This window comes from Rhincodon typus, chromosome 32 (genome assembly GCF_021869965.1).
Source record: "Rhincodon typus isolate 14 chromosome 32, sRhiTyp1.1, whole genome shotgun sequence".
Classification (NCBI taxonomy): domain Eukaryota; kingdom Metazoa; phylum Chordata; class Chondrichthyes; order Orectolobiformes; family Rhincodontidae; genus Rhincodon; species Rhincodon typus.
The window spans coordinates 35,665,974-35,679,225 of NC_063363.1; the positions used below are offsets into that span (position 1 = coordinate 35,665,974).

A 13,252-nucleotide genomic window follows, 5' to 3' on the forward strand; every position below is an offset into this window, starting at 1 on the left:
CCGGACCCAAAACGTTAACTCTGTTTGTGATCTTTCCTCAGAACTGCAAGTTCACAGATGCTGCCAGACCTGCTGAGCTTTTCCAGCAACTTTGTTTTTGTACTCTTAAATATATCTGGCTGGCCCCAAAACCTAATAGCTCTCAAGCAGCCAGAGTTTCAGACAGATAATAACGTGATTTAATCCTATGAAAACCTGTAGCCTCTCAGCAGGACAACATGAAGATAGCCATTGGAAGAGTACTATTCCCTGCAAATCAATACCCTTATATCAGGAGCAAATATATTGGCCAGTGGATCATGGGTAAACTGCCATCACCAGGATACACACTAACTGATTCCTTCCAAAACACAGAACATGTGGAATTACTCGGTGATCCTTTTCTCTAACAAATGAGAAGTTTTTAAAGCCTAAACAAATCATTTTTCATTTATCACTGATTTCCTGTCAGCATTTACTATCCACTGCTAGGTGCCCTTGAGAAGGCAGTGGTGAGCTGCCTTCTTGAAACTCTGGAGACCATGTGGTGTAGGTAGTCCCATAAGGGTTCCAAGATTTTGATCAAGTAAGGTGAAAGACTGGTTACTTATTTCCAAGCTAATAGTGAATGGCTTGGAGGAGAACTTGCAGGTGGTGGTGATCCCATGCATATGTTGCCCTTATCCTTCTATATGGTAAGTGTCATGGGTTTGGAAGGTACTGTGTAAGGAGCCTTGGTGTATTTCTGCAGTGCATCTTGCCGATGGGACACACTGCCGTTGAGCTTCAGTGGCGCAGGGCACAAATCGTTGTGCATGTACTGTCAATCAAGCACACTACTTTGTCCCGGATGGTGTCAAATTGTAAAAGCTACATTCATTCAGCCAAGTGGAGACTATTCCACTACAACCTAATGTTTGCCTTGTAGATAGAGGACAGGATTTGGGTAGTCAGGAGGCAAGTTACTCACTGCAGAGTTCCTAGACTCTGACATGTTCTCATAGCCACATTATTTACATGACTAGTACAGTTCAATTTCTGGTCAAAGGTAAACCCTCCAGGATATTGGTGTTGGTGCATTAGTAATTGGAAGGCTATTGAACATCAAGGACAATGGCTAGAATCTCATTTTGGAGATAGTCATTGCTTGGGACTTGATAGCACCGTTGATGACACCTCTTGCACTATGATGGAGATTAGATTGAGGTAATTAACCAGATTGGATTTGTCCTGCTTTTGGTGTACAGGACACGCCCAGGTGATTTTCAACATTGCTGGAAAGATGGCAATATTGTAGATGCATCGAAGCAGCTTGGCTAGGGGTGTGGCAAGTTCTGTAACATTCTGTCAATACAGAATTTGCTATCAGGCCCCAAGAACTTTGCCAAATCCAGGCTCCAGTCATTTATTGATATAATGTGGAGTGAATTGTTTAACTGTTCACCATTCACGATTGAATGCAGCAGAACTAGAGCTTAGGTCAAAACTGCTGTTTATGGAATTGCTCAACTTGTCTTATCATTGTCAATTCTGGAAGAGGGTCATTAGACCCAAAACGTTAATTCTGATCTCCCTCCACAGATGCTGCCACTCCTGCTGTGATCTTCTAGCAATTTCTGTTTTTATTTCAGGTTTCCAGCATCCACAGTTTCTTTTTAATCTTATCACTTGCTGTTTAGTATGCAAATAATACTGTTTTGTAATGCCATCAGGCTGACACTCCATTTTTAGATATGTATGGTGTTGCTCCTCACACACTGTCTTGCAATCTTCATTGCACAGAAGTTGATCCCAGGCTTCATTATAATGGTAGAGGCCAGGCCACAAGGTTGCAGATGTTGGAGTACAATTCTGCTAACAATAGCACCTAGCACCTCTTAGATTCCCAATCTTGAGTACCAAGATCTGTTCGTAATCTATTTAACACAGTTATGGTGCCATTCTTAACTGTAGGCTATGCTGAATGGGAAGTCAGGACTTTGTCTCCACAAGGACTGTGGGATGGTCACTCTTATCTATACAGTGACGGGTAGATATATCTTTGGCAGACAGATCAATGAGGATGTGGTGAAGTATGTTTTTCCCTCTTGTAGATTCCCTTACCATCTGTTGCAGACCCAGTCCAGCTAGATCAGTAGTGGTGGTGCCAACCTGTTCTTGGTACAGAACATTGAGGTCCCCCACTCAGAACACATTCTTGGTGCCTCCTCCAAGTGATGTTCAAAATGGAGAAGAACCTACCATTAGCTGATTAGGGGGCGAGGGAAGTGTGTGGGAATCAGCAGGTGATTTCCTTGATGGTTGTTTCACAGTTCATGACACCAGACTCTGTTACAGACTTCTAAATTACTTCCCATTATTCATGAATCTCCGTTTTTCTTTATTCTTTTATAGAATGAGTGTATCTCTGGCAGGTTTAGCACTAGTCGTCTATTCCCCCATTGCCCTTCAACTGAATGGCTCGGCCATTTCAGACGACAGTTAACAGTCCAGAAGATTCCCTTCCCTAAATAACATCTGTGAATCAAATGGGTTTATACAACAACCAATAATAGTGACGGTGGCCATGAAACCAAGACGAGCTCTCAATTCTGGATATATTGACTGAAATCATAGCCAGAGCATAGCCTGGGCCTCTGAATCACAAATCTATTAGAATCAAGACAATGCTGCATCTTCAAGTATTCAAACAGACAGACCTGCATTTATATAATGCTTTTCACAATGACCAGTTGCCTTAAAGCACTTCCCAGCCAATTCATTCCTTTTGAAGTACAGTCAATGCAATACACAAGGGCAGCTAATATATCCTCAGCGAACTCCACAAACAGCAATTTAATCATAACCATATAAATCAGTCTGTGGTGTTGATTGAGGGTTTAAGTGTACAGTGGGGAATCCTTGCTCTTCTACAAAATACACAACAGCATTTTTGATATCCACCCTAAGAAGCCAATGGGGACTCCAAAAGACGGCCTTTTGCAGTAGTGCAGCACTGCCTCAGTAATGCTAATGCACTGGAGTATTAGCCTCGATTTTTGCGAGCAAGCCCTGGAGCAGGACTTAAATCGAGAATCTCGAATTCAGATATGAAATACCCACAGACCGAACAACAGCCTGTACAGAAAGAGTACTTAATCCAAAAAAAAACTTAAACTTCATGAACCACAAATGCCCAAGTTGCTGCTCAAGAACTCATGTCCATGTCAGTCGGTTTCAAACCCTGCTCTTAAATCTACAAGAATTCCAATTCCTCATTAAATAGCCAGTTTGACACATCAAACGCCAGGTTTAACAGTACAGCTCCAAATTTACTGCATCTGTTCAGGCAAATCTAAAACAGACCTCGCACATTCCTCACTTTATACTGAAATGACCTCTGAAATTCCAGAAATATATTTCAATGACTGGGGAGGCAATGGCCTAGTGGTATTATCACTGCACTATTAATCTAGAAACTCAGCTAATGGTCTGGGGACCCAGTTTGAATATTTCCATGGTAAACGTAGAATTTGAATTCAATAAAAAAAATCTTGAATTAAGAAATCTACTGACGGCCTTGAAACCACTGTTGATTGTCAAAAAGCCCCGCCCCGTATCTGGCTCACTAAAGTCCTTCAGGGAAGGAAATCTGCCATCCTCACTTGGTCTAACCTAAGTGTGACTCCAGACCCACAGCAAAGTGATTGACTCTCAACTGCCCTCTGATATGACCTAGCAAGCCACTCATTTGTATCAATCAGTACACAGTCTAATGACAATTTTTAAATTTATTCATGTGTGCACCGTGGGCATCACTGGCTGGCCAGCATTTATTTCCCATTCCTAGTTGCCCTTGAAAAGGTGGTGATGAGCTGCCTTCTTGAACTGCTGCAGTCTGACCCAAAATGCACTTAGGGAGGGAATTCCAGGATTTTGACCCAGCAACACTGAAGGAAAGGGGATAGATTTCCAAGTCAGGACAGTGATTGGCTTGGAGGGGAACATGAAGGTAGTGATGTCCCCAAGTATCTGCTGCCCTTATCCTTCTGGATGGAAGTGGTTGTGGGTTTGGAAGGTGCCATCTGAGGACTTTTTGGTGAATTTCTGCAATGCATCTTGTAAATAGCACACACTGCTTCCACTCAGCATCAGTGTTGGAAAGAGTTTGTGGATGTGCCCATTAAGCAAGCTGCTTTGTCCTGGATGGTGACAAGCCTCAGAGAGCTGTTGGAATAGAACCCATCCAGGCAAGTGGGGAGTATTCCTTCACACTCCTGACTTGTGCCTTGTAAATGGTGGACAGACTTTGGGGATTCAAGTGACAGTATTCCTGTGGCTGAACCTACAGCACGTGGACTGCAGCAGTGCAAGAACAATTCTCAAGGACAATTAGGGACAGACAATAAATGCTAGCCAGCCAGCGATGCTCACATCCCACAACTGAATTAAAAAAAGAACACTTTGGCCTTATACATGTTATTTTACTAATAACAAATTCACCAAACTTCTACAGCAGCAGGTTACTTAAAAAAACAAAATGCCAGTTTGAAAAAATTAGCATTAATTCAGCCTACATTTACATATTAATTGTCATTTTCTCTCCTTTCCTGACTGTGCAAGTTCCTTGGCAGCCAACAGTATTTGGCCATTCTTCCAGTGTAAGCCTAGACAATGAGCACTAGTTGGCTAATGTAACAGTGAGGGCACTGCAGCTAAACCTATTCTGACTTATCAACCAATTCTCACACACATGCAATACCCAGCTGGAATGCTGGTGGGTGGTCAATCCTAGCTAAGATGAGTAAAGTGCATAAACCAGGATTTACAAATTTTTAAATTTTTTAAACCTATTTTGCAAATCAACCCATTTAGAGATATTATTCACATCTCGGGAGCAGGTCGGACTTGAACCGGGGCCTCCTAGTCCAGGGACAGGGACATTGCCACAGCATCAGAAGACTTACAATTTCTAAACTAAGTAGCTTTATGCAGCATGGTAACTTTGTGAAAGAATTTTATTTGACAAGGATGTGAAGGGTCATAGAATTAAGTTGGGTAAATGGAGTGAAGATGGAAAAGAATGAACAGTCAATGGAACAATAAGCTCTCAGTTTCTCTGTCAGTACCTCTGTTCCAATAGAAAACTCAATAGAAGAAACTCCCAAAACCTAGTTTATAGAATATTCCAATACTGATGAACTTCTTGTCAAACACTGTTCCACTTGGCCAAGACTAGCATTGTCTTATGAAGCATCACTGACTTGAAATGTTAACTGAATTTCTCTTTACTGATGCTACAAGACCTGCTGACTTTCTCCAGCACTTCTTTTTCTTATGGATGCCGGAACGAAAATAGAGTAAAACTAAGCCATTCAACCCATCAAGTCTGTTCATCCATTCAATCATGGCTGACATGTTTCTCAGTCACACCCTCCTACCTTCTCTCTTTAGGCTCTTGATCAGTAAGGAGATCAAGGCTCATCTTTCACGGTCTTAAACATACTCAACCACTTGGCGTCCACAGCCCTCTGCAGCAATGAGTTCCAAATAGTCACTACCTTCTGGTTGAAGAAATTCCTCCTCATTTCGGTTCTAAAGGGTCATCACTTCACCCTGATGCTGTGCCCAGGTCTTAGTCTCTCCCACTGTGGAAACATCTTCTCTAAATCCACTCTATCTAGGCCTCTCAGTATCCTGAGAGTTTCATTCAGATGCCCCCTCATCCTTCTAAACTCCATCACGTACCGACTCAGAGTCCTCAAAGCCTCCCCATATGACAAGTCCTTCATCCCTCGGATCATTCTTGCAAACCTTCCCTGGACACCCCCTCCCCATGACAGCACATCTTTCCTTGGATACAGGGCCTAAAACTGCTCACAACATTCCAAACATTGCTCCAGGAGCTCCTCGGGGTAGGGTCCTAGGCCCAACTATCTTCAGCAGCTTCGTCAATGACCATCATGAGGTCAGAAGTGAGGATGTTCACGGATGATTGCACAATGTTCAGCAACATTCGTGACTCCTCAGATACTGAAGTCCATGTTCAAATTTAACAAGATCTGAACAATAACCAGGCCTGGGCTGACAAGTGGCAAGTAGCGTTCATAGAATTACAGAACACCTACAGTGTGGAAGCAGGCAATTCAGCCCACTGAGTCTACACCACCCCTCCAAACAGCATCCCTCCCAAACTCACTATCCTACACTACCTCTGTAATCCTACGTTTCCCATGGCTAATCCACCTAGCCTGCACATCTCTGGATACCACGGGCAGTTTATCGAGGCCAATCCACCTAACCTGAACATCTTTGGACTGTGGATGGAAACCAGTGCATCCAGAGGAAACCCACACGGACATGGGAAGAATGTGCAAACTCCACACAGACAGACAGTCACCCAAGGTTGAGATCAAACCCGGGTCCCTGTCATTGTGAGGCAGCAGTGCTAACCACTGAGCCACCCTTTGCACCAGAGAAATGCCAGGCAATGACCATTATCAATAAGAGATAAATCTATACACTGCCCCTTGGAATTCATGTTACAATCACTGACTCCCCCAGTATCAACATCCTGGGGGTTACCATTGACCAGAAACTCAACTGGACTCACATAAATACAGTGGCCACAACTGCAGATCAGATGCAAGGAAAACTGCGACAAGTAACTCACCTTTTGACTTCCCAAAGCTTGTCCACTATCTACAAGACACTAGTCACGAGTATGATGGAATACTCCCCACTTGCCTGGATAGGTTCAGCTCCAACAACACTCAGTGTCTTGTCACCATCTAGGACAAAGCAGCCCGCTTAACTGGCATAAACACAAACTCTCCACAACATTGATGCTCAGTAGGAGCAGTGTGTACTATCTATTAGACGCACTGCACAAATTCACCAAAGTTCCTCAGACAACATCTCCCAAACCCACGACCACTTCCATCTAGAAGGACAAGGCAGCAGATACATGGAACATCACCACCTGCAAGTCGCCCTCCCAGCCACTTACTATCCTGACGTGGAATTATATATTGCAATTCAACCACTGTCATGGGGTCAAAATCCTGGAATTCCCTCCCTAATAGCATTGACCTCTGTGGAACTCCACTAGTCAATGGCTGCCATCCTGAAAAGATCCCTTTGCCCTTAAACTCTGCTTTCCGCCAGTCAGCCAATTCTCTATCGATGCCAGTAGATTGTCCCTAACACCATGGGCTCTTGTCTTATTTAGCAGCTTCCTATGCGGTATCTTGTCAAAACCCTTCTGGAAATCTAAATAGATCATATCACTGGCTCTCCTTTTCCTAACTTGCTCGTTACCTGCTAAGACTCATGACAGATTTGTCAGGCATGACCTCTCCTTGACAAAGCCATGCTGACTCTATTCTATTTTACCACGCACTTCCAAGTACTCCGCAACCTCATACTTAATAGTCGATTCTGAAACCTCAGCAATGAGGGGGGTCAGGCTAACTGGTCTATAGCTCCTGTATTCTGCCTCCCTCCCTTCTTATGTTAGGGATTTTCCAGTCCACTGGGACCTTCCCTGACTCATCATTTTTGAAAGATCACCAGCAATGCCTCTACAATCTCCTCAGCTATCTCCTTCAGAACTCTGGGGTGTAATCCATCCAGTTCAGCTGATTTATGCATCTTCAGACTTTCCAGCTTCCCCAGCACCTTCTTCTTAGTGATGGTCACTACACTCACCTTGCCGCCTGACTCTCCTTCCCACTTGGCGACTATTAGAACGAGGAGAAACAATCCAATCAATCAATACCATCTCACTGCATGGCACTCCTAAACAGCAAGTACATGGAGACGTCTTACAATCTATTCTCAAATATTCTTGTTCATACAAGACACAGCAGGAGCGCTTTCAGTTTCTACTAGTGCTGAAGGCAGATTTTGTGACGGATCAGTTCATTCCATCAGTTGCCACCTCGACATCCTACATTTATCTCATGCATTACAATTGAGAAAATATGTCTTAAACTAACCTGAACACAACAGCGTGTTTGCAGAAATGAACTACATCATCCAACTATGCCTGATAGAAATATGCAGGGTCACTACCGAGACTGAATTACTAAAACTCATTATCTCGGCTGTCTGATTTGACAACAACTGAAATCTCAGGAAGGAATTACTGATCACAAATCGGAATTTCCTACTAGTGGAAATCAGCTAACCATCAGAAACAATGCAAAATATATAGGTCAGTCCACATCCAGCACATTAGATTTTGGGTGTTTATCCATTCTGATGTACACATCATAAATGTCACATCTTGATGCCTCCTCACTGTAGCTGTGACCTTCTGCATCCAACACTTTCTGTTTATGATAGCTAGAGAAACAGCGGCACAAGAACAGATGGTCTATTATAACTGCCCAGGAGGGCTATATCAAACCTACAATCACTCCCCAGAGTTCAATATTGCAGTCAGATTCCATTTCTAAGCTGTGACTCCCCTCACTCTGAAACCATGAGGTCATAGACAAAGCAAGCAATGTTGTGACAGAAGGGTTGTTCTGGTTTATATTCTGTCCTCATGATAAAGCAGTCTGATTCAAAACACTGACTTTTGAGAGCTACATTAAGCATTAGATCTGGTAGCAAAAAAGACAATATTACATCCAATATATGGCACAGAAACCACCTCCCATCTACACAAAATTGTTTAAAGACTTACTTCATGAGAAATTGGTCAGTTACTGCCCGTGTTTTTAAAAGAAGATTGACCTATTTGCATTTTGTACTATTTTAAACAGTGATGTATCAAATTTTCAAATTCCCATCAGATGTTAATATTGGTTGAGGAACATGAACATTTCCTGAGCACTATTTTTGCACCACCAATTACTAGTGGAGCAAAATGTGCAAATATTGCAACTTATCCCATAATATCTTTCTAAACGAGTCTAACTTTCCATTTCAGATTGTCGAAACAGCTTTGCATCCAGAGAGTTATTGCCTTCTGATACGAACAGATGTACGAATATCAAGACAAAATGGAAGATAGAAGATGGAAAAAAAGTTGAACAAAATCATGATGCGAGCACAGCCTCAAAGTGAAGAAACGATCCTTAAAACCTGAGACAAGGAAGAATTTCTTCAGCCAGAGGGTGATGAATCTAAGGAACTCATTGCCACACAATGCTGTGGAGGTCAAGTCATTTAAGACAGAAATAGATAGGTTCTTGATTAGTTAGCAGATTAAAGAACACGAGAGAAGGCTGGAAATCAGGGTTGAGAAACATATCAGCCACAATCAAATGGGGGAGCAACTAGCTGGGCTGAATGGCCTAATTCCGCTCATGTATCTTATGATCTGTTAGAATGAGACCAAATTAGGTAGGGGATTTGCCCATGGGAGCACTGAGTGAGCGAAAGGAATTCAAGGATAATACAGAGGGATAACAACAGGATGTGGGGGAGGGTACCAGACTGTGTTACCAGACTTGTGCCCATTAATACAATTGACAGTCTAAATTTCAGGTGCACCAAGACACAGAAGTATAGTGAATGTTAAGCTCTGTGAGCAAAATGTAAATGACTGCAATCGTGAGTGCCACTGTAAAGCTACAAACCCGGCATTCTCTGTGCAAATTCACAAAAAACAAGCTGATTATTTAATGCCGAAAACTCTGCTTCCTTATTAACCATAAAGGAATAACACCATCCAGTTAATATGAACCTGCAGAACTCCCAGCCTGCAAACAATACACCCTTCACTGTGTAGCTTACAAGTCAAGGGGCATAGGCCTTAGAATTGTCCTCCTGTACTTTGGAAACCACAGAACATTCTTCTTCCTCAAAACACGTAAAGGAAAAGTGCTCACTATATAGGGCAGCTTCAATGAGGCTACTTGTAACTGTATTTGCAATTCTAAATGTCTAATTTAGAATTGATAAAGTTTACTTGAAAAATCTACAGTGCCACTTCAAACAATAACCTCTGCAACACAACTGAGTTCAATCCTATCTCACAAGTCACAAAATGATTCAAACCTCAAGTTCTCCATCCACTCACCACCTCCTCTCCCCATTTTAAATATTAAACCAGTCATCATACACCCATTGTGTCGGTGACTGTCTGTAAAATCCACAACCTTAAAGTAAAGATGACATTCCTGCTCATACATACTGCCAAGCCTGCCTCCAAAAATTTACTGATGAAGAAAAGGAATTCTAATTTGCAATACAAATTAATCGTCAGCCTTCAGTCTGCTTGGCAGGCAGTGACCTACACCTAACACTGCGACAGTGTCGCATAGCTGAAACTGGGATACAGAGGCTCAACCTTCTTGACCAGCTTATTCTTTCCCTTCCTCATGAACCATGCACTCTCTGCTATTATCAGCAGTCCCAGCATGAGGAATTGAATGACTGGCACTCACACTGTGATATAAAGCACCAGCAATCTCTCCCAAATGCTCAGAAACACACGTTCATCTCAGTTCTGAATCAGAAGGCTGCATGTTCAAGTCCCATTCCAGGATTTCATGAAACTAGTACTGAAACTGTGGTGTGCTGTTGAATTTGCTGGATATGGGTGAGATGTTAAATTGAAACCCTGTTTGAAGAAAAGCAGGGGGATTCTCCTCAGAGCCATGGTCAATATTTATCCCTCAATAACAAATGATTAATTCATTACAAGATTGCTGTTCATGGAGTTTAATGTGCAAAATTAGCTGCCAAAAGTGCCATTACAACATTAATTTCAGAAGTACCTCATTACTGGTAAAACATTTTGAGACATGCTTTGGTCGTGAAAGGCACCATATAAATTGCATTAATAGAATATAAATACATATTCTGTTGAGAATTTAGATTTTGTAGCCGCTTCAATCCTCTGTGTTGCCCACAGTATGTTTCTAGTCTCCGTCCCTCTGTAACTAGACAATAAGACCTGTACTGATACTCTCTCAGTCTGAACTTCTAGCCACAAAAAAACCTGTATTCCAACATTCCACAACATGCAATCAATTCCACTTTTAACTGCTGCTCACCATCCTAAAACAACAAACTAGCACATGCTGTACAATCTGTACAACAAGCAAAACACAACCCTGTCTACAACCTTAAACTAAACAAATGTCCATCAAAGTTTACCTTCTTATTTAACCGAGCTAAACCTCTGATTCCTCTTTATTATCAAGTATACCTACTTCCACTTGCAGACCCAATTCATCCCTACCTCAATTCCATCCATATTCAACTATTCCAATGCTTTCCTGGCTAATCTATCAACTCCACCCTCTGAAGCTTGCATTCAGCTCAGATGTGTTGGACCTTGCCCAATTTGCAATCCATCCCCTTTATCCATCACCACAATGCTCACAGTTACACGGCTCCCAATCCAGCAATACGTTGAGAATAAAATTAAAGTCCTGTTTTCAAATCCCTCCCCAGACTCACCTACTTCTGCAAACTCCTCCTGCTCTACAACCTTTTGAGGTCTCTTCTGGCTCAGGCTTTTGCTTTAAGTGTATTGGCTTGCTCCACTTTGGATGGCCAGGTTTTCAGCCATGCAAGTCAAATAATTTAGAATTTCCTTGCTCTTTCTCCCTTCCCTACCTGAACGAGCAAGCTATCAGTTAACTGCCCTTTGGCTCTGTTATTGCTTGTCTGATTGTTGTGAAGTGCTTTGGGATGTTTTCCCATTGAAATGTTTGATAATGATCTGGAATACACTGCCTAAGATGGCGGTAGAACAGATTCATAGAATTACATAGAGCATCCAGCAGAGAAATATGCTTTCCTTGCCAATGTTTATACTGTAAATAGCCTTTATTCCCTCATGTGGTCTCCTTCTTCTTAATGCATATAATATTATTCACCTCAGCCACTCCATGTGATTTTTCTCCTGGTTTACTCATTGGATTTATTAGAAACTTTCAAAAGGGATTTGAATAAGCAGTCAAAGGAAATGCTTACAAGAAATTAGGAGCGAGAGACTGACAGGATAGACCATCCCACTTGTGCACATCTTTGAAAAACAACTAAGTTTCAAGAATGAAACCAGACCATGTAAATGTAAGTCGCTGTTAACTAATTCATCACAATTATACTGTGTCTCGACCAATGTCTCAGAAAGGATTTCTCTCCAGAGCTAACATTTTACAGAAGCTGTGGCCATGAAAGAGGCAAACTAAAAGTAGATTCTGAAACCAGAAATAATTCTCCATCCTGAACTCCCAGCACAGCAGAATCTGCAAACATGCTCAGAGGTTAGACAGCAATCTAAAAACATTTTGAAAGTCACATACAAATTCAAGATCTTTTACTGTCTTAACCTTCCTCTTGAGCACTTAAGCTTTAGGACATTCTGAGTACAAGAGTTAAGCGTGAGAAAAGTCATTCAATTCAGGCAGTTATCAACCAACCATCCCATTTTAGCATTCCAAAACCTTGTGGAAACCTTTCTAATCTAATTTGACTTTTGTTTATAATTCACACTCGACAGACACTGCAGATAGTTTACAATCATCTCTTCCCTTTTAACTGTTCATCGCCTACTATTAGTCCAAATTCTGTACTTCACACTGTCTCTACAAAGTTCTATACAGCCGGAAGGTGTCCGTGTCTTGGTATTAGTCACTAATGTAGATTGGATACAGAGATGCACACACTGACATTGCAGAAAACGCACAACTAACCCTCAACCATGAATATAGCTTGTTATCCAACTATCTCATACCAAGGGATATCAAAAACAGTGCCATTCAACCACACGCTCTCTTCTGCGTACACAAGCTTGCATCCTGCAAAACAACTAACTTAAGCTTCGCAGTCATCACAAAGCCTGTAGCCCTAAAACATGTACCATACACCCAGCAAATACCTAGCTCACCCCCACCGAGCATCCCTAATGAAATAAAGTATGCCCCAACACTCCTCCCAGAGGCAGTTCCTTGATTCTAAACCTCATTCACAGCTCTCAAATTCCCCTCATCCCCTGAGCACCAGATGCCCCCTCACCCCAGTCCCTCTTCACTCATACTCATCCCCCGACCTCCCCAACCGCAGACTCCCCTACAGCCACAAATACCAGACCCCTCCTCCATACCCGTCCATTTATACACACCTCCTCCCCTCTACATCCCATCCTCAGATCCCCAAATGGCTCTTCACCTCCTCCTCCTACCTACAACCTCATACCCACACCAGCCCCGACATCACATTCACACCCCTCATCTTCACACCTCTCCTTCATATTCCCCACACCACTCCACACCCCCACATGCCCCTCCTCACCCCCCCTACACACCTCCTCCTTCAGACCCCC

At 42.5% G+C, this 13,252-nt stretch overlaps 1 protein-coding gene across 5 annotated transcripts in view; it reads right to left on the minus strand.

The window, feature by feature from the left end:
• LOC109917665 (rho GTPase-activating protein 32-like) overlaps nucleotides 1–13,252 on the minus strand; it is a 488,544-nt gene that overhangs the window by 474,203 nt on the left and 1,089 nt on the right. The window lies entirely within an intron of this gene.